Source organism: Lissotriton helveticus, chromosome 10 (genome assembly GCF_964261635.1).
Source record: "Lissotriton helveticus chromosome 10, aLisHel1.1, whole genome shotgun sequence".
Taxonomy (NCBI): domain Eukaryota; kingdom Metazoa; phylum Chordata; class Amphibia; order Caudata; family Salamandridae; genus Lissotriton; species Lissotriton helveticus.
In genome coordinates, this window is record NC_136071.1 from 105,571,531 (window position 1) to 105,592,476 (window position 20,946).

General features: G+C 48.5%; 1 long non-coding RNA gene across 7 annotated transcripts in view; it reads left to right on the forward strand.

Annotated features, from left to right (window-relative positions):
- Positions 1–20,946, forward strand: part of LOC144785985 (uncharacterized) — a 207,664-nt gene that overhangs the window by 83,802 nt on the left and 102,916 nt on the right. For 3 of the 7 annotated variants that reach the window (XR_013602066.1, XR_013602068.1, XR_013602069.1), the window contains 2 exons: positions 13,655–13,751; positions 14,263–14,918. The exons of 2 other annotated variants lie outside the window; for them this stretch is intronic. This is a non-coding gene — a long non-coding RNA (uncharacterized LOC144785985). Of the gene's footprint in view, positions 1–13,433; positions 13,551–13,654; positions 13,752–14,262; positions 14,919–20,946 lie in introns of those variants that run through there. 2 more of the 7 variants (XR_013602067.1, XR_013602070.1) reach the window with 1 other exon arrangement.

Genomic DNA, 20,946 nt, shown 5'->3' on the forward strand with positions numbered 1-20,946 from the left:
AAAAATATATAATTTCCTGTTAAGTTCTAAAAAACACCTTACAGAGTGTATATGTAAATCCTAGCTTAACCTACTTCACCCCTCAACAATCCATCATCTACTTTATTCCCTTACTCTTCCACTTTATTTACCTCTCTATTGCGATTCTTTCCTCTATATGTTTCCAAGTTTACCTCTTCTTTTTCGCATCCTCTCCACTCCTTTTACCTTTCCACACTCTTGTTTTAAAATAATTTTACGTATAATGTCATCTATTTGCACATTTCGATGTCTATCTTGCTTGATGTTGTTTTACAAATTATTGTCCACATCCCTAGATTGCTGATGATAGAACCGTTACCATTGTCTGTACTTATATGCTGGGGGAACCTCCCCCTTTAGCATTTTGTATCCTAACTTATTGATGTAGTGGATTTTTGTGCAATTATTCCATACAACATTTTGAATTGAAAAAAACAATTCTTACTTTTTCAATACAATACACCCTTCCCCTAAGGGCTTTTGAGGGCCTACCTTAGGGGTGAATTATATGCTTTAACCCCTTCCCTGCTGGCCATCATGGGCACTACCTCGCTGGTGCTGCAAACGTCCAACGGCGGACGCTGTCCCGCCCACTCCGCGGAACTGCCGCACTGCCGCGAAATAACCACCGCGGCTAAGGTGTTAAAACTGGAGGTTTATGCCTGTCTAAAGGTTTATTTTGCCTGGTTGAAAAAACTGCACTACAGGCTGCAATGGAAGACCCCAGATATGTTTTAAAGGGCTACTGTGAGTGGCTGGCACAATGAGTCCTGCAGCCCCACTTCTACCATTTCATTTACAGGCCCTGGGTACATGTAGAACCATATACTATGGACATATAAGTATATTAAATGTGCCAATCAGGTGTAAGCCAACTTTACCATGGTTTAGGGAGACAGCATAAGCACTTTAGCACTGGTTAGCTGCTGTTTAACTGTCTTAATGGGTCTTAATGCCAACAAAAACGAATTTCAAAGGAAAGGGGAGGGGTGAAGGCAAAAAATGAGTGGGGAGGAAGCCCACACCAAGCATGTCAGACCTAACAGGTGAGAAAAGTTTAAACATGTTTTAGTGCCCAGTGTAGCAGACTCATTAAAACGGGCTGAGATATGTGCCCTTGAGGGTGTGGAAGGGCACAAGGCTGGGCTTATTGGAGCAGTTAAAAGTAGTGAACTGGAGTGTTGTTGAGCTGAGTGAGTTCTTTCAGGACAGTAATAGTAACAGCAACAGTAGGAACACGTTACTTTGGTTTTATGATTTATTCTACAAATTTCACACTTTTTTGTGAATCAGAGGATTTTCCATTACCGTTCAACTTCAAATATAGTCCTAATGAGAATTCACAAACTTTCCAGGAGGAACTAGGGTACAAGTTTGTCTTCAGTGCAGGGGGAAGTAGACTCTAGTGGACCAAGTCACTGATGTCATATACCTCTTGGATGTGTATAGACTACAATGATGGGCTGCAAGGAAAATCCACCAATCATCTCCCTATATGGGATCATGATGCCGGGAGTGAATAAATACCTATAACAACCACAGACTCCTAAAGGGAAAATAATGGCTGGAGGGGTGGGGATGAGTAGAAAGAAAATACTGGGAGTTCTAGATGTGTCTCTTTGAGTCTTCTGAGGTATCCGTCTCATGACTTATATTGCCGTAGGTAGTGAGCTGAAGAGGTACACAAATCTGATAGTAGAAACATATGCAAGCTGAAAATAACAATAACAACCAGCACCTCTCGATAATTAACGAAATCAGCAAGATTGAGGATGTGTCCACTCATCCAATTCTACTGCCTGAGCATCTCATACCTAATACAAGAAGGACCTGGAGGCATTTCCAGATTCCTGGAGCACCAGACAATCCTGTCAGTGATTAATTTTCTGATAAATGACAGAGCTGAGTAGCACACAAACACAGAGGCACTAGAAATTCCTCTTCTTAGGAGAAGAGAAGAAACAACATGAGAGGGAGAAGATAACATAGGTGCAGAGCAAGCAACCAGTAACAAACTGAATGGTTGTAGAACCATAAGCCGAATTTGCCTTCACTCCTTTGCTAGATGGAATTCCACCAGTAAATTCTGCACAATATTCATCCCTTCCTCAACAAGTGGGAGGATTTCCTGCTGCAGCCCAATTCTAACTTAGGCCCTTGGTCTCGGAGCAGGAGACTGCCAGTGTTGACAGTTGTTAGACGGGGACCTGGAGGGTCGGCCGAGCACAAGGGGAGAGGCCTCCGGTGAGGGCCGTCTCCAGCGATCGTACAGACAAGTAACTTCCCCCCCCACAGATGGACACCACACGAAGATCAGATTAACACCTTTTATAGGCAGTTCTGGAAGTAAGGTAGTACGATACAAGGAGGTCAGGACACGATGATCCTCTCAATTCTAGTCTCTAGTAGGGAAAGGGGGTAGCGGGACAGTCTTGGTACCGACTGGTACTGAGGTGAAACGGCGGTAGCTCACAATCCTCGAGCTCGGTGTTCGAACGGGTCGGACCGCGGCAGCGCCAGCAGGTCCCGAAGAGGTCGTAGATGGCAACGGGCCGCGGCAGCGCCAGCAGGTCCCAACGAGGATGACGGTTACAACGGGCCGCGGCAGCGCCAGCAGGTCCCACGAGGATGAAGGTTGCAGAAGGCCGCGGCAGCGCCAGCAGGCAGGGCGATAGTTCACAAGGCAGGGCTGCGGCAGCGCCAGCAGTCCGTCAAGGATGAGTTCTTCTCGGTGTCTCTCAACTCCAGGATACAACTGCCCTCCTGCTCTGGGGCTGCCTCAGTTATAGGTCTGGCGCCCTTTGATGTCCGGACCCTCGCACTGGGAGGTCGGGAGGTCCGGGATGAGGGAGTCCAGACACCCAGCAGGGGGGTGGAGCCAGCACCCGGGGAGGCTGGGGGCGATCGGCACCTGGCGGGGGAGAGCCATCGACACTTCTTTCTCCCATTAGCCTGCCAAGTGGTCCGTTCACCTCCTGGGTGGATGGTGGTGCTGGGATGGCGGGGCCTGGCCAGGTCCAGGGTTGGGGTCGAGCTGAGGCCACGCGGCCGCGTGGTGCAGTGTCCAAGATGGCGGCTGGGCCGGGCAATGGGGCTGACGGGGGCCCGGGCCCGTGACACAGAGACATCCGGGAGCAGGCGTCCCGGAGGGGACGGGTTGCGGGTTGCTTCTGCGGGTAGCCCCCGGAGAGCCGGTGTCTGGGCCCTGTCATGCGGGGAGGGAGCGAGCCCTTCGTGGGGCCTGTCCAACATGCGTCCCCCCCAGCTGAAGGCGGGGAGAGTCACCCATCCTCTTGGGTACTCTCCTCGTCGAGGCGAAAAAAGCGGGACAGGCCATCCGCGTTGGCGTGGTCTTGGCCAGGGCGATGCTCCACAGTGAAGTCCATCCCCTGCAGGAAGATGGACCATCGCAATAGTTTGGGGTTCCCCCCCCGCATTTGCATTAGCCATTGCAGGGGCCGATGATCTGTTTGTACCCGGAAGTGGGTTCCGAAGAGGTAAGGCCGGAGCTTCTTGAGGGCCCATACTACCGCAAAGGCCTCTCGCTCAATGGTGCTCCAGCGCTGTTCTCGGGGCAGTAGGCGTCTGCTGATGAAGGCCTCTGGTTGGTCGACTCCCTCGGGGTTCAGTTGGGAGAGGACGGCCCGATGTCATGGTCTGATGCATCAGTCTGGACGATGAACTCACGGCTGTAGTCGGGGGCCTGGAGCACAGGAGCGGTGCACATGGCGGCCTTCAGCCTCTCGAAGGCCTCTTGACAGTCGGGAGTCCAGTTGACGGTTCTTGAGTTGGTCTTGGATGTGAGTTCCGTGAGGGGCCTCACAATGCTGCCATAGTCCTTTACGAACCGCCGATAGTACCCGGTGAGCCCCAGGAAGGCTCGGACCTCGGTTTGGGTTACGGGGGGGCGCCAGGATTGGATGGCAGCGATCTTGAGCTGGAGGGGGGCCACCAGACCGCTCCCCACTTGGTGTCCGAGGTAGGTCACGGACCCCTGGCCTATTTGGCACTTGCTGGCCTTGATGGTGAGGCCGGCCCGTTGGAGGGCCTGCAGGACCCCTCGGAGGTGGCGGAGGTGGTCTGACCAGTGGCGGCTATACACCGCGATGTCGTCCAGGTATGCGGCGCTGAACTCTTCGAGGCCCGCCAATACCTGGTTCACCAGTCGTTGAAACGTGGCTGGAGCGTTTTTCATGCCGAATGGCATCACTCAAAAATGGTAGTGTCCATCCGGGGTGGAGAAAGCGGATCGTTCTTGTGCCCTGGGGGTGAGGCCGATCTGCCAGTAGCCCGCCGTCAGGTCGAAGATGCTTAGGTAGCGGGCCGCCCCCATGCGGTCAACTAGTTCGTCGGCTCGGGGGATGGGGTGAGCGTCGGTGCGGGTGACAGCGTTCAGACCCCGATAGTCGACGCAGAACCGGAGCTCGGGTGTGGTGCCCGGGGCCGCAGCTTTGGGGACCAGTACAACCGGGCTGGCCCAGGGGCTGTCCGAGGGTTCGATGACTCCGAGTGCGAGCATCTTGGAGACTTCTTCTTGGATGCAGGTGCGTACCCGATCTGGTACTCGGTACGGCCGGTGTCGGATAGGAGGACTGTCGCCAGTGTCCACGTCGTGCAGGCACCAGGGGGTGACCCCGGGTGTGAGGGAGAATAGGTTTGCAAATGGCAGCAGGAGGGCCCGACAGTCTTGGTGCTGCTCCGGGGTCAGAGCCTCGGAGAGTTGGACCCCGTCCACCGAACCATCTTTTTCCCCGGTCCCCAGTAGGTCAGGGAGGGGCTCGGAGTCCTCTTCCGCCCCACTGTCTGTAGCCATCAGCAGGCTGAGCTCCGAGCGCACGAAGTGGGGTTTGAGTCTGTTGGCGTGGAGGACCCGGAGGTGGTTCCGGGGGGATTCCATGTCGATGAGGTAGGTGACGGGGCTCTTACGCTCGATCACCTTGAAGGGCCCCGTCCACTTGTCCTGTAAGGCACAAGGTTCGATGGGGGACATCACCCATACCTGCTGGCCAGGCTCGAATTCGATGGAGGAGGCATGTTGATCGTACCACGTCTTCATGTCCTCCTGACTGGCTTCAAGATTGGCTTTGGCGATCTCTCTGAATCGCCGGGTCTGATTACGGAGGGTCAGGAGATACTTGTAGACGTCTGGAGGGGTCTTCAGGGGGGCCATTTCCCACTCCTCTTTAACTAGGCTGAGAGGCCCGCGAACAGGGTGTCCGTACAGGAGTTCGAACGGGCTGAAGCCGAGGGACTTCTGGGGGACTTCTCGGTAGGCGAAGAGGAGGCACGGTAGTAGCACGTCCCACTGGCGGCGTAGGGGTTCTTCCAGCCCCATGATCATCCCCTTGAGAGTGCGGTTGAATCGCTCGACCAGTCCGTTTCCTTGCGGGTGATAGGGGGTTGTGAATCGGTAGGTGACTCCGCACTGTTGCCATAAGGATTTCATATATTTTGAAATCAAGTTCGTGCCCCTGTCGCTGACGACTTCCCTGGGGAAGCCCACCCGAGAGAAGATTCCCATTAAGGCTCGACCCACCACTGGTGCGGTTACAGTTCGAAGGGGAACCGCCTCAGGATAGCGGGTGGCGTGGTCCACCAGGACCAGGATGAATCGATGCCCTTGTGCTGTTCGGGGGTCGAGGGGCCCCACAATGTCTATTCCCACCCTTTCGAACGGGGTGGTCACAACGGGGAATGGTTGCAGGGGTGCCTTGAGTTTGCGGCCGCTCTTCCCGCTGGCCTGGCAGGTCGGGCAGGACCGGCAGTGGTTGGAGACGTCATTTCTCATTTTCGGCCAGTAAAAGTGAGTCACCAGGCGGTTGTATGTTTTGTCTTGCCCCAAGTGTCCAGCCAGGGGGACATCATGGGCCAAGTTCAAAAGGAAGTCTCTGAAGCAGAGGGGCACCACCAGCACTCGACTGGCCCCCAGCTCCGCTATTCTTTGTTCGCTGTACAGTAAGTCATTGTCCCAATAGATCCAGTGGGCTCCTGCGGTGTCTCCTGCGCTCTGGGCGAGCGCTTGCTGTCGCAGTCCCTCGAGGGAGGAACATGTCTTTTGCTCTTGCCGGAATTGTTCTTGGGTGGGCCCCCCTTCCTGACGCCACTGAGCCAGGTCAGGAAGGTCTTGGGGCTGAGCGGCTTCTCCTTGGGTTTGTTCCGGGGGGTCGGTAGGGATGGAGCTTCCCTCTGGAGCGATCGGGGGAGGCGGTGCTGGCCATTCGGGTTCTTCAGATCCAGGGATGGTGTCGACGGCCATGGACCGGGTTGTTACACACGCCCAGCCCGGGAGGCCCAACATCCCCAGGTGCTCTCTTCTTTCAACGGCTGCCCACGGGGAACTCTCGAGATCGTTCCCCAGGAGGCAGTCCACGGGGGCATCGTCGCGGACAGTCACTCTTAGCATACCGGACACTCCTCCCCATTCGAAGGGGACGCAGGCCATCCGACACAGGCTCTCCGAATTGTCGGCCGATCGGACGGGGCAAAGAACGTTTGGCAGGATTTGTTCTGGGGTCACCAGGTGACAACGGACGGCCGTCACACTGGCCCCGGTGTCACGCAGGGCTTCGGCCTTACGCCCATTTATGTTCACCCACTGACTGTATTTCCTGGTGTTGGCTGGTAGGGGAGCCCGCGGGATCAGGTCTCTTCCCCCTAGGCAGGCCAGGGTCATGGCGGCGGGTTCCCACTCGGGCTGCTCCTGCTCGTACTCGTCAGGCTCTTCGGAGACTTGCTCTTCCCCTAGGGCGGCGGCAGCCATCTGGCGGGGCCCGGGGGTCTGGTTCTTTGGGCAGGTCGGGTCACTGGCATAGTGGCCGACTCGTTGCCATCGGTGACACGTAACGTTGGCTCGGAACCCCGGGCGCATCGGGGGGTTGCCCCGGCCGGCCGGGGGCGGGGCGTTGTTTGCGGGAGCGGCCGGGACGGCGTCTCTGCCCCGGCCCTGTCCTCCTCCTCCTCCTCGGGGACGATGATGACCTTGGTTGGTTCTGTTCTGCTCGTTTGGCCCACTCCGGGTCACTCGGGTGCTCTCCCATCGGTCAGCCTCGGCGGCGAGCTGCCGTGGGTCAGTCAATTTGCTGTCGAGGAGGTGCTGCCTGAGCTCGACGAAGCAGTTGTTGGAGAGGTGCTCCCACACAATGAGGTTGAAGAGCTGCTCGTAGGTTGTTACATTGCTACCCTTGATCCATCCCTCGAAGGCTCGGCTGAAATAGTTCACATATTCTATCCAGGTTGTACCCGGGATCCGGGTGCAGTGGCGGAACCTCTGGCGGTACATCTCGGGCGTTAGCCCATATCGACTGAGGAGGGCGGCCTTCATGTGGTCATAGGACGTCATTTGATGGTCCGGAAGCTGCAGCAGGGCATCCCGGCCTTCATTGACGAATCTCCCCCATAGACCGGCTCCCCAGTCACTTCGAGCGATCCGGTGGGCAGTCATGGCGATCTCGTAGGCCTTGAACCACTGCTGTATGTCGTCGTTCCGATAATATTCACGGACCACATCTTTGGGGATGTGGACCTTCTGTTCGGTAGTCCCTGGGGGGCGCGGTTGCTCGGGCACCCCTAGGTCTTTGTTCTGTTTGCGCATTTCTATCTCCGCCAGCTTGCACTCGTGTTCGTATGCCAGTCTTTTTTCTTCGAGTTCTCTCTGTCTCTGCTTTTCCTCTCGCTCTTCTTGGAGCCGTAAGTGTTCTAAGTTCATCTTTTGTTCTGCCAGTTTCAATTCTCCGTCTAATTTGAGCCGTGCCAACTCTAACTCGTGTAGTCTATTTTTCTCTCGTTCTCGGATCTCTTCCCGGGAGAGATCCGTTCTCCTTTCTTCCGTCAGAGTGGTGTTTGTCTCCGGGGCTTCGGGGTCCCGGGGTCCGGCGATATTTGTCTCTGCCCAGGATTCTAGGGCGTGTTTGAAGTCCTCTTTCGTGCTCAGACCGGTGGTGGCAATGCCTAGTTCTATGCAAAATTGTTTTAGCTCTCGGTGGTTGTACTCTTCCAGTTTTTCCATCTGGAATTTCTCTGCAGATCCGCTCTCTCTGGTCGTCATTGTGGATTATTCGTAGGGTGAGTTACTCTCTGTACGGTTACGCGTTGGTTCGGATCGCGCCGCTGGCCACCAATGTTAGACGGGGACCTGGAGGGTCGGCCGAGCACAAGGGGAGAGGCCTCCGGTGAGGGCCATCTCCAGCGATCGTACAGACAAGTAACTTCCCCCCCCCACAGATGGACACCACACGAAGATCAGATTAACACCTTTTATAGGCAGTTCTGGAAGTAAGGTAGTACGATACAAGGAGGTCAGGACACGATGATCTTCTCAATTCTAGTCTCTAGTAGGGAAAGGGGGTAGCGGGACAGTCTTGGTACCGACTGGTACTGAGGTGAAACGGCGGTAGCTCACAATCCTCGAGCTCGGTGTTCGGACGGGTCGGTCCGCGGCAGCGCCAGCAGGTCCCGAAGAGGTCGTAGATGGCAACGGGCCGCGGCAGCGCCAGCAGGTCCCAACGAGGATGACGGTTACAACGGGCCGCGGCAGCGCCAGCAGGTCCCACGAGGATGAAGGTTGCAGAAGGCCGCGGCAGCGCCAGCAGGCAGGGCGATAGTTCACAAGGCAGGGCTGCGGCAGCGCCAGCAGTCCGTCAAGGATGAGTTCTTCTCGGTGTCTCTCGACTTCAGGATACAACTGCCCTCCTGCTCTGGGGCTGCCTCAGTTATAGGTCTGGCGCCCTTTGATGTCCGGACCCTCGCACTGGGAGGTCGGGAGGTCCGGGATGAGGGAGTCCAGACACCCAGCAGGGGGGTGGAGCCAGCACCCGGGGAGGCTGGGGGCGATCGGCACCTGGCGGGGGGAGAGCCATCGACACTTCTTTCTCCCATTAGCCTGCCAAGTGGTCCGTTCACCTCCTGGATGGATGGTGGTGCCGGGATGGCGGGGCCTGGCCAGGTCCAGGGTTGGGGTCGAGCTGAGGCCACGCGGCCGCGTGGTGCAGTGTCCAAGATGGCGGCTGGGCCGGGCAATGGGGCTGACGGGGGCCCGGGCCCGTGACACAGAGACATCCGGGAGCAGGCGTCCCGGAGGGGACGGGTTGCGGGTTGCTTCTGCGGGTAGCCCCCGGAGAGCCGGTGTCTGGGCCCTGTCATGCGGGGAGGGAGCGAGCCCTTCGTGGGGCCTGTCCAACAACAGTAGCTAGGTTTTTGCCAAGCTTTTACCAAACAACTTCTTGTACATCCCTCTTAACAATTCCCTTCTCTGATTTGTGAATTTTGAATTTAAACTTTATTGTTTAGTTAATTAAAACCATAACAATTTCATTTACAGTACACAACCAATATTAAAAATGTAGGGACTCATTAAAAAGAAGTCACATAATAGTTGAGTATAAACAAAATAAAATCTTGATAGTTTTTCTTCTAATACTAAAATCAGAATAAAAGAAAAAGAGACAAGAAGTTAGACCATTAACATAGATAGACTCAAATAGTTTTAAGGCGTTTCTCAAAGGCTTCCAAGAACTTTACCATCTCTGCTTTGTGTTGCTTGTGCTAAGGAGTGTCCTACCTTTTTCTGATTTTGGTGGGCATAAAAATGGTTCTCATAAGGGGCACAGTGGGGTGCATGGATTCATCTCTCAATGTGACCTGGGCGAGCACAAGGAAGTAACAGGTGAGGGGGGATTCTGGGTATTCCCACGAGGCAGAGCGTTTACCTCCCACAAGCCAAGGCCTGAAAGCGGAGCACGGAGGAAACGCGACTTGTGCATTATAGGACGATAACACACGAAATCAGGCCTATCAGAGTCTGATTCTCTTCACACAGTGACAGGAATGTGTTTTTAAAACTAATGTAATTAGTGCCTTTTCGAATCCGACGGTGACGAAAAGATGGTTTATACTACCTGTCTTTGATCCAGATAGATGGATAATATTGAAATTATCATTTTCAAATCTAAATTGACTATATTGAAGATCGATATGCGACAGTACGAATGCAAGGAGAACAACACAAATTAAGATAACAAAATCTGATGACATTTGGGGAAATCTAGAAGCCTTGAGAAAGTCACATGACGTGACGAAACACGTGTCGGCTGTAGTTGTTTAAGGTCTGCTGGCTTCTCACAGCATGAGTTTGGTGGTCGTGCCTGTGCAGTGTCAACAGTGGTCCCTCTCTTAACTAAGCATGGCCAATTATAATGGTGCTTTGCTGAAGACCTGAAAGATCAGCCATAGCTGGAAGCCGTGAGCAGGGAAGCAGGGGATCCCGACCTCCGATATGGTTAATAACACCTAAAGCAGGAGGTAAGTGTGGGTGAAAACAAGGAGGTTCCACATAGAGGTGGGTGAACCTCTGAATGCTCGATCATTAAACCTGGACCTGGGTCAGCTCGAGGTCCTGTTGCAACCTTGATTCCAAATCGAGCTGGGTTTTCATGTGTCTTCTGCGTGCCACCCTACCTCTACCCATTGCGTAATGAAACTTGAGGGGGGATCCCCGGTAAAGTACATGGAAGGGGCCCCTATGCTCTAGACCCAGTCAGGAGCTCTCAGGCCCGCCTGTGCACAGGGCCGGAGGGGGCCCCTGGAACTCGCCCCCCACTCACAAGGGGGGCTGCAGAGCTATTGTTATGCTACTGCCTCTACCCTCATGCACAAAGAAGAGTTAAAACAAGGGGCCTCATTTACAATATTTTCATGCATGGCAACGCAGCAAGCCGTCCTGCTGCACTGCTGTGCATCAAAAGAAAAGGGCAGGAATGTGCCATATCTACAAGATATGGGGCATTCCTGTCCTTTTCCCCTGCGCTGGCACACAGTGGGCTGCCATGAGCCAATGTAGGCACCCTTGAGCCATGGTGCAAGGGTGTCTGTGTTGTAGAGGTGATTGTTTTTGTGCAGGAAGGGTCCACTTTCCTGGGGGGGGGGAGGTTTGGGGGGGGTGTTTGGAGGTGCCGCGAGCTCTTTGCCGGGGCCGGTTTTCGGCCGATTTTGCTGCAAAAACGTCCCTGGAACAAAAACGGCACCCAGGGCCCAAAACCGGCCCCCACCCTTGTGGCACACCGGGGGATTGCCCGGTGCCCGCTATGGCCAGTCCGGCCCTGCTTATTTCAAAGACGTTACAGGGAATGAGATCTGTTTCTTCATTGAAATATTACTTTACGTACAGGTCGAAGTAAACCATGGACACCAATGTTTAAAAAGCAAACATATTCACAAAGCTGTTAAGCACTATGAAAAGGGAGGGTCGAGTCAGCACCAGCAAACTGTTGTAAGAGCAGACAGACAGTGCAGTGATGGTTCCACCCTCGATGGTTTTATGACATATATGAAACTATTTTAACAATATTGACTTCCGAGTTCAGACAGTGCTGTGATGGTTTTATGCACATGATGGTTTTATGATATATTGTAAACTATTTTAACAATATTGACTTCAGCGTTCATGTTATCAGTCACTAGTCTTGGCTGCAAACTAAGGGCAAAGGTTATTTTCTAGAATGGTGCTGTGAAAAAAACGTGAAATACCATTGAATTGGTTGTTTCACTTAATAATCACTTCAACTGCGCTGCCTCATGACGCACAGCGCAGTGTTACTTTCCCTTCAGCATAGCGAGGTGTTGTATGTGGAGCGCCTTCCCATGCATCTGGAGTTGCTGTATGGTTGAGTCTGTTCCAGCATTGAGCACCTCTTCTAGATAACGAGAAACTGTGTAGTTGCATCTGTCTCTACACTGAGCTCATCTCCTGGCTTAAGACATGCTGTATGTTCGTGTCTGTCTGTGCATTGAGCTCCTGTCCTGGCTTAAGGCATGCTGTATGGTTGTGTCTGTCTGTGAGTAATGTACAACAATTGTTTTAAGCCTCACCACTTTCAAATTTTACCAGCCACCACTGCTTTTCACTAACACAAAATAAGGTCGACAATTTCAATAGTTAAATAGAAACTTTACCCGGCCACATCGAAGCCTCAGCGACAAGGATCTCTGGTTTGGAAGATTTACACATTCTCTCACACACTCAGACTGCTTCACTTACCAGATGCCTGTAGTGTAAGGGGGTTAATATTGGCCCAATTCCAACCGGTGACTAAGACTTAGAATTCTTTAGGGAAAATCCCATACCTGATTCTACAATAACATCTATACTTAGAGGCTCCCACCAAAAGTACCTGTTATAGACCCCCATCCACAGCATGTCAATCTTAGTGTGTGGGGGACAGTATTAGAAGCCCCAGTGACATCATCCCCTTGACTCTAACCACGAAGACAAGGTAGCGACGGGTCTGGGGCATCTTATGAACTATGGTGACATAGTGACACATATACAGATAGTACAGCTGCTAGATCAGCTGCTTCAAGAAGTTCAGCAGATTAAAATATCCTTGGCGACGATCTTTTCGCCAACACAAATGAAGATCGACAATATCAATAGTGAAATAGAAACTTTCTCCGGCCTCATCGAAGCCTCAGCGCCAAGTCTCTCTGGTTTGGAAGAGTTACACGTTCTCCCACAAACTCAGACTTCTTCACTTACAAAGGAGGTCATTATTAGTCTTAATGAGAACTCACTAAATAATGAGAGTAAAAACACAGCAATTTTTGAAAGGCTAGAAATTCACCATCCCACGTTGGTACTCCTCCAAGAAACCCATTCAGTACCTGGTAAAAACAGGACATTATGTGTTCATGGTTAGAAAATGCCTATTTTTCATTATCCTGTGCTGCAGTTTGTGGCGTAGACCTCTTAGATCATGTAAAATAGGCTGAATTGAAGATTTCCGGCGAGTGTTCAATGGCCAATCAAGCCTAGTGGTTGATAGTTGATAGTTGATAGTTCCCTTAAACATTGGCCATCAACATAACAATCTTGTATGTTACTGTGGCACAGTATTAGATGACCCGCTGTCCCGACGGGAATGAGGTTGGCAACTAACTCAGCTACCTGGCTGGGTCTGTACAGGTGAGCCCAACACTGGACTTGATTCCACTTATCCTGGACATGAGCAATCGCAGCCTAAAACCAAGTAGGCACGTCAGACTCCTATGACCGTTCTGGACCTAGTCGACAATTGGTATAGGGACCATCGAAGGGCGTAACTATATTTCTGTTTCTCTGGGAGGTGTAAGAATGCTTCCCGCCATGATCATTTTTTAAGTTCTTCATTACTACTGAGAGACAAAGTCACACATGATGTGGTGCTCCTTCTCCAACCACTTTCTCCTGTCACTCCAATTCTTGCTATCTCCTATTTGGATAGAGGCTGAAGCACATTTTGTTGCTCAAATAATCCTTTGTCTGAAAACTAAAAAAAGAGTTTGTGGAATACTTCCACTCAACAACAATACACCGACCTCTATATTGTGTGGAATGCATTGAAAGCATGTGTGTAGTATCATTTCAATATTTACATTTGTAGGTTTGTTGAAAAAGAAAACAATCAACGAAATACGTTTTTAAACCAGACTGAACGCGTGGTTTACTCGAGGTTGGCTACATATCACGTGGCTACAGGATTCTTTACATTTATCATTTGGTAAGTGTTTTATGTTGCATAGGCAATAGTGTATGTTGTTCTTCATTGGTTAGCCAGACCGGAATTAAAATAGTTTTTGATAGTTATTGTCTTTCTTCATTTAGGATATATCACTAATTGCATAATACTTGCGAGTCTTGATGTCCGTTCTGGAAGCCGATATCCGGTAACCAGAACGCTGATGTTCAAATAGAATATTAGGTAAGTAGATCTAGCGTTTATAATAGAAGAACGGTAGAAATCAGAAAATGACGATTCATCGTTTATAGGCTCTATATCAATTAACTGATCTGTTATAGTATGTGTTCTGATTTTATAACTACTTGTTAGAAGGTAGATTATCCTCTGCCAGCCAATACAACAATATGAGTAACTGTTAGGACAACTATTTATGTCATATACAACCTATATTGTAGGCATTTTATGCTTAGCACTGGCAACATTATAAACCCCCTTGGGTTACAAAGTTAATACTTGGCAACTGCTCGAATATATAAATATAAATCCTGTAATGTGTTTACTAAATACTATATGTTGAGAATTAGCTGGGAGACGTGAATTTTTTTATTCTTTTTTAAAAAAAAAAAGGAAATTAATTTAAAATTTCTTTCCTAATTCTTGTCGAACACTAAAACATTTTGTAATTTTTTGGAATTAAGGTGTTATTGTAAATTATTGATTGCTTTTTATGTTAATTTATTATATATTTCAGAAATGTTTATGTGGCTCCTGATGAAGGCGTTGGTCTAAACGCCGAAACGCGCGTCGAGAAAGTATTAACTGCCACTTTTTATAAAAAAAATTTTTTTGTTCCCTCCTCTTATTGATTGTTTTAATATGTATGAATTTTGAGATAAATTTTGATTGTCATTTGTTATTGATGTGTTTATGGTTTTCTGTATAAACTACTTTAATATTATATCAATTGTCTATTTTGTTTAAAATCTGTTTATATTTGTATAGTTATTATATGTTTTTTAATTTTACAAAGAATATTATTAAAAAGGATTCATACTTTTATAATTGTGTTGTTTTGGTGTTCAATAAATTAGCTTCTCCCAGTTTGAGTAATATTGAAATGATACTACACACATGATTATTTTCCCTGTTCTTGAGATTATCAAATTTTCAACAGGGGGTCCTTGTTGTTTACACTATAGAATGCATTGAAAGCAACAGTCTGGTCATATTTCATTGCACAAGAAGCTTATCTCCTCGAAGGAGAAGTAAATATTGTCTCCCTCCATTAAGAGAACCTGTCTTAGGCAGAAAAACAATTCACAGCAGCTTCGCCTGCCACCACTGTGGTACCACGACTCCATATTGTCACGAATAAAGAAATATGTCATGCAACAATCTTAAAATAAAGAGCAGACATATAAAGCATAAACCCATGAGGAAGGTAAAAAAAACAGACATATTCTGGCATGGTCACAAAAGAAAGAGACTGAAAATCTAATAACATTGATTACCCACTCACATATTAAAACTTCAACCCAGGATCAGGAAACATTTTTTCTTTATTCTTGCAATACTACCTGACACTGTAAAAATTGCCATATCTCGATTGGCTAGCAGAAAGGTCCCAAGGGAAGATGCGTTTAGTAGTGACTTCAATAAAGGGCGGGCCCTCTGTGGCCCTCAGAGGCCGAGTGAGGCCAGGCTGGGCCTATCCTATTTCCTTGCATTTATTCCCCATTTATTGATTGCTTCCTAGTAATTGTACACCTCCGTAGGAATGTCTGTTTCAGGTCTGAGCCCCGATAAAGCCATTGGAGATAAGACGGGGGGCCTGGCGTTAAAAGGTACTCTTGACAATTATTTCACCAAGGTTTTCATTGACCTAGAAAAGGAGACCACGTTAGCAGAGCGAAGGGCGGAGCGTCGTCGCTCGGTAGAAAGTTTGAAAAATAAAACAGCACCAGATTCTACGTTGGGTGCCCTCTTTCCAAGCGGCGGATATCTCAGTGGTAATGAAGATCTCACCTTGCCAGAGAGTGTCCAGCTTTTGTTACGAGACTGCACTCCTACACCGTGTGTCTTTACTGAACAGATTTTTAGTCCTACTCCCCTTCCCTGTCCCATTAGTAAAACGTTGGATCCGGTTATCAAGAAACTCACTTCTGGCTAATCCACACGTAGTAAGAGTAAAAGGCCAATTCCGCTTAAGACCCAAGGTCCACCACCCAGTAAAAGAAGGCGCAAGGGGGGGGGGGGGGGGGGGGGGGGTAATGCAAAAATACAAGATTAGTCACTCAGACTTTGGCAAGTCTCTCAAGCCTGTCATCACAGCTGAACAGGCTCCAGCTGTTGCAGAAGACATTTTGCTAAACCTGACAGTCCATCCAATATCCTCGCATATTGGAATGGACACCAGCATCAGTGCACCTGTTGATGGCCTTGCCGAATCCACATTGATACCAACACAAACTAGTGTCTCATTGGACAGTATGGAACACCTAATTATATCTTTCATTCTACCTATCATAGAAAGGGTAAAAAAGGTGGAGAAACGTCTTCAGGACATGGAGCTGGGTATGGGGAGGAAGGATGGTTTACCTGAGGTCCGGTGAGTGAGGCAGTGCAGTCTCCAATCCCGGCTATATCCGCTCTGCCCATTGCCCCTAAAGTCTCATTCCAATCCAATACAGTTACATCAAAACCCCCCAAAATAGCAAGTTCCATCCAACAAAAGTTATCTCCCCCAAAGCAGGCAAAAAAACCAGCTGTAATTCCTGCTAGTAACATCACGAGGGTTCAGGAAAAGGTACCTGTGGGGAAATTACGGGAGGAGTGGAGAGGCATCAGACACACAGGGGTTCCAACGAATAGGGGTCCATTAGTAGAACTTCCACCGGAAGCTGTGCCCTTTGTGGTTGTCTTAACTGGTGTTCCTGTTCTGGCAGACAACAAGAGGGAAGGGTTCGCCCAGCTGAAGAATAAAATCATGCACTGGTTTAGTGTATACAGACCAATCACAAGCAACATCAACAGCGAAATAGTACATGTTCGCCGACTTCCATGGCTGGGTGGTAGAAGTAAGGACATTGAGGGAGATGTAGTCGTAGTCAACTTTAGAGATTCGCATGTGGTCAATTATATATTAAATTGGCCTGCAGGGAATGGAAATAACAGCATTATTCCCCGTGCTTTGACCTACTTCTACCCCAGATCCCTAGTGTCTCCCCCAAAATATACAAGTGGACAATTGCATACCTATTCATATTTTCCAACCCCATACAATACAGGGCATTTGTCACACGCACAATACCAAATACCTGTTGCTGATCCCTACGGGTGGAATACTGTACCCCCAAGAGTCAACACAAATTTTAACAGAAGCATGGACCATTTGAGGCCCTTCACACCCCTGGAGACATTTAATAGGTTCGATGTGTTTAATGGTATGGATGATTGCGACTGAAGTTTACTGTCCAGGTGGGGCATGGGTGGTCAATCCCATACCATTAGCCCAGAAGGTGTAGCCCATGGGGTTCCAGAAGAAATTATTTCGCAACCTATGTTATACCAGCCTCTGGGGGGGAGAAATGTAGCTAGCTACACTCAGGGAATACCAATTTGTTCACCCCCATTACAAGGTAAGGGGTATACTGATGGGGAATCAGTACTTGTTAAACCCACTAATGTACACACTCTCCAAAAAGCGATGGCATTGGTAGGAACTTCTGCGGAATTGCAAGATAAGATTAGAATACACCCTCAAGTAGTTAGCAGTGGGGCATCAGTGAAAGACAGTACAACATCTGGGTTAATGTCCTATAAATATAAAAGGAGGGCATTAGGCAGAACAGCAGAAGCTGTCACAAGATCAAATGATAGTTCCCAGAGCAATAGGTCTACTAAATTCAGTAATCTATTCCGAACTACAGTCTCTCAGCGGGATACACAAGCACAGTTTGACCAGGGCCACAGAGAATTGAGAAATGACATGGCTGGTCAGTTTTTAGTGTCCTGGAATGTAGCTGGTCTTAGGAACAAGATAGTTTCCCATGATTGGTTACATTTTATTGATAACTACACTATAATCATCATGCAGGAAACTTGGGCAATGGAATCCCAGTATCGGCTGGGTTATTTAAATTTTTCAATACCTGCAACCCATACACAGAGGGGAAGGCCAATGGGGGGCCTGACCACCTGGGTAAAGCAGGATGCCAGGTACACTACTGCGTATATAGATTCCTATTCCAAGGACATCCTAATTGTAAAGCTTCACTCCCCTGAGTTCGGAGACCTAATAGTATTCAATGTATACGCGAGGGGTAATCCGGGAGTAAAATCTTCCGAGACAGTTAAACAACTGGGACTGTGTGTAAAATTACACAGGGGAAAGGCAAATGTATTGATAGGTGGTGATTTCAATTGCTCTTTTGAGCCTCTGGACCAATTTGACATCGACCTTACAGAGGCAGAGGATGATAGCTGGCAAATTCCCCCTCTAAATATACCACCTATAAAGAAGTGGACCCAAGCAGCTCTCCAGCTCAAGACTTTCAGTCTCGAGTATGGACTTATAGCAGTGAATGGTCGAACCAAAGGGGATAAGGACGGAAGTCCAACCTTTAACAATGGTACACGTTCAAGTAGGATTGACTATATTCTAGTTAATCTGGAATTCTGGTCATCTATCCGGGATACGAACATCATAAAAAGAATTGAGAGTGACCATAATCCCCTTAGTTTAGAGTTCCAGCTCTTTTCAAAAATAGGAATAGTTGATGCAGATACATCCAATGATATCGTTATTGCAAATGACACAAGAAGGCTAAAACGGGCGGAATGCATGGATAATTGCCAATGCATTACAGCAATGGAAGCAATGGTGTCAAGCGCAACCAGTGAGTTACAGTGTTGCATATCCAATGATGACATTATGACCAGGGTGGTTCCAATTCATTCAACCCTTTTTTTTAAATCTTAGTACATTTTTTATAAAGCAAAGAAACGATCCTTCCCGTAAAAGCAGAAGGAAACAGGAATCCTGGTATGGCAAAAGCTGCAGAACCGCATATAAATCTCTAGCACTTGCCGTGAGATCAAAGGATAGGCTCTCAATATGTGATGCTAGGCGTCACTATAAAATGACCCAGCAGGAAGCAAAAAAAACCTGCGATGATAAAGACTGGGAAGAGCTATATGAGGCAAGCAAGTCTAGAAATATGACAGGATTCTGGAATTTAGTGAAATGGGGCAAGGGATCTTATAGGTCCCAGCCAGAAAATTCCGTTCCACCCGAATGCTGGGTATCACATTTCAAATCACAGTTTGCAAACCCCGTCTGGGCAAGTGAGGAAAGTCTGGATCCTATTATAAACTATGCAGCCACCACTCCGCTAGTGTTCAGTCGGAGTGATATCGAACACGCCTTAAATACAATCCCGAGAGGAAGAGCCCCGGGTCCGGATATGATTCCGGCAGACCTTTTTCTTCATTGTAGAGAGGCATGGGTGCCGTACTTAGAGCTGTTGTTGAACTCTATCTCTAGGGGCTCCCCAATACCAGATGTTTGGAGGGGAGCCGAAATCATCCCAATTTATAAAAAAGGGGATCGTGCTGATCCAGCGAATTATAGGCCAATGAGCCTAATTGCATGTATTCAGAAGGTGGTGGCTAGGCTTGTATTACATAGGATTCAGAACTGGATAGAGGATTCTGGGGTTATGTCTACACTACAGGCAGGCTTTCGCCCTTTTACGAGCACTGTGGATCAAGTTTTTAGATTTTCTACTATATATTGGAAATGGGTAATCCTGGGGGGAGGCACTCTTTACGCAGCCTTTGTCGATTTGAAATCGGCTTTTGATCTTGTCCCGCATACTAGGCTGTGGCGAGTGCTTCATGAGCAAGGTATGCCACACGAACTCCTCACCCTCTTGATTAAACTTCACGAAAATAATTATGCACAGGTCAGGCGGGGTAACCAGGGCCAGGTTACTGAAAAATTCGAAACAGAAAGGGGAGTTAGACAAGGGTGCATCCTGGCACCAACTCTGTTTACATTATATATAAACAGGGTTATTGAATATTACAGGGAGGTTCACACAGATGCACCAAAACAAAATGGCATCCCAATACCCCTGTTAATGTTCGCAGACGACACCCTTCTAATTTCTAAAACGCAAGAAGGGCTTCAAAAAGCAATTGGCTGTTTTGAGGCTTTCTGCAATGACCATGGTCTAATCATCAACGTGTCAAAAACCAAATTCATGGTAATGCACAGACACAAGAAAGTGAGGGGCACAGTCTTTATGAATGGTGAGCTTTTAGAACAAACTGATTGTTTTAGTTATTTGGGCATTACACTGGGGTCTAGATTGGAATGGAAGCCACACATGACCTATCTAACTACAAAACATGCACAGCTAGCAGGTGTCCTTTTGAGAGAATTAAGATCATCAGTTACTCAACCAATAGCCCCAGCCTTAAAAATATATGATACGAAAGTTAGGGCTTCAATGTTATATGGGGCCGAACTGTGGGGGGTTTCTGATGTATCAGCCCTGACAAATGCACAAAATAAATTCTTGCGGTGCATAACTAGACTCCCAAAATCAACACCATTGACACCGTTGTACACGGACTTGGGTTGTCAGAAAATTCAGGACATAGCTAGCTTTAGATCAGTTGCATACTGGAGGAGGCTATGGGTGACGCCTGAACTATCTCATTATGCTTCAGCGCTCCTAGAAACTAGGAAAATGGACACAGGGGGTAAAATATCATGGTTTAAACAGGTCAAGTTGCAATATAAAGCCCTAGGAATGGTGGAACTATGGGAAAACCCATTAGAAAATATTTTTCCCTCACGAAAGGCCCTAAAAGAGCTGTATTGGGCTAATATAACCCAAAGGGAATTTCAGAAGCATACTGATGCATCACTTACCAGGGCCTTTATGGAACAAAAACACATCCCTGCATATGAGCGATACTGGGACCTTATTACCATCCCCAATGATAGGAAACTTTTCCATCAATACAGGGTAGGAACCCTTCCTATCAATACATTCACAAGCAAGTGGTCAACTAACAAAGATCACCATATGTGTCCATTCTGTGCAGCCCAATCCGAAACTATAGCTCATGTTTTGTTTAAATGCCCAGCATATAAAGCCCCGCGCCACAAATGGATAAGACCAATTTGTATACAGAAAGGCATCCATAGTGGCACTGTGGCACTAAGGATTTTAAAAACTGATTGTACTGATAGCATGGTAATTGCACTTGCAAAGTTTCTAAAATGGATGTGGTCAATACGCAGAGATAAACTGAAACTATTGTAGACTGCATTGTTTTAAACTGGCCCTTATAGTAGGAAGTATGAGTTGCTAATTATGTAACAAATTTTAAAATGGTTTATAAAATTTTAAGATCACAA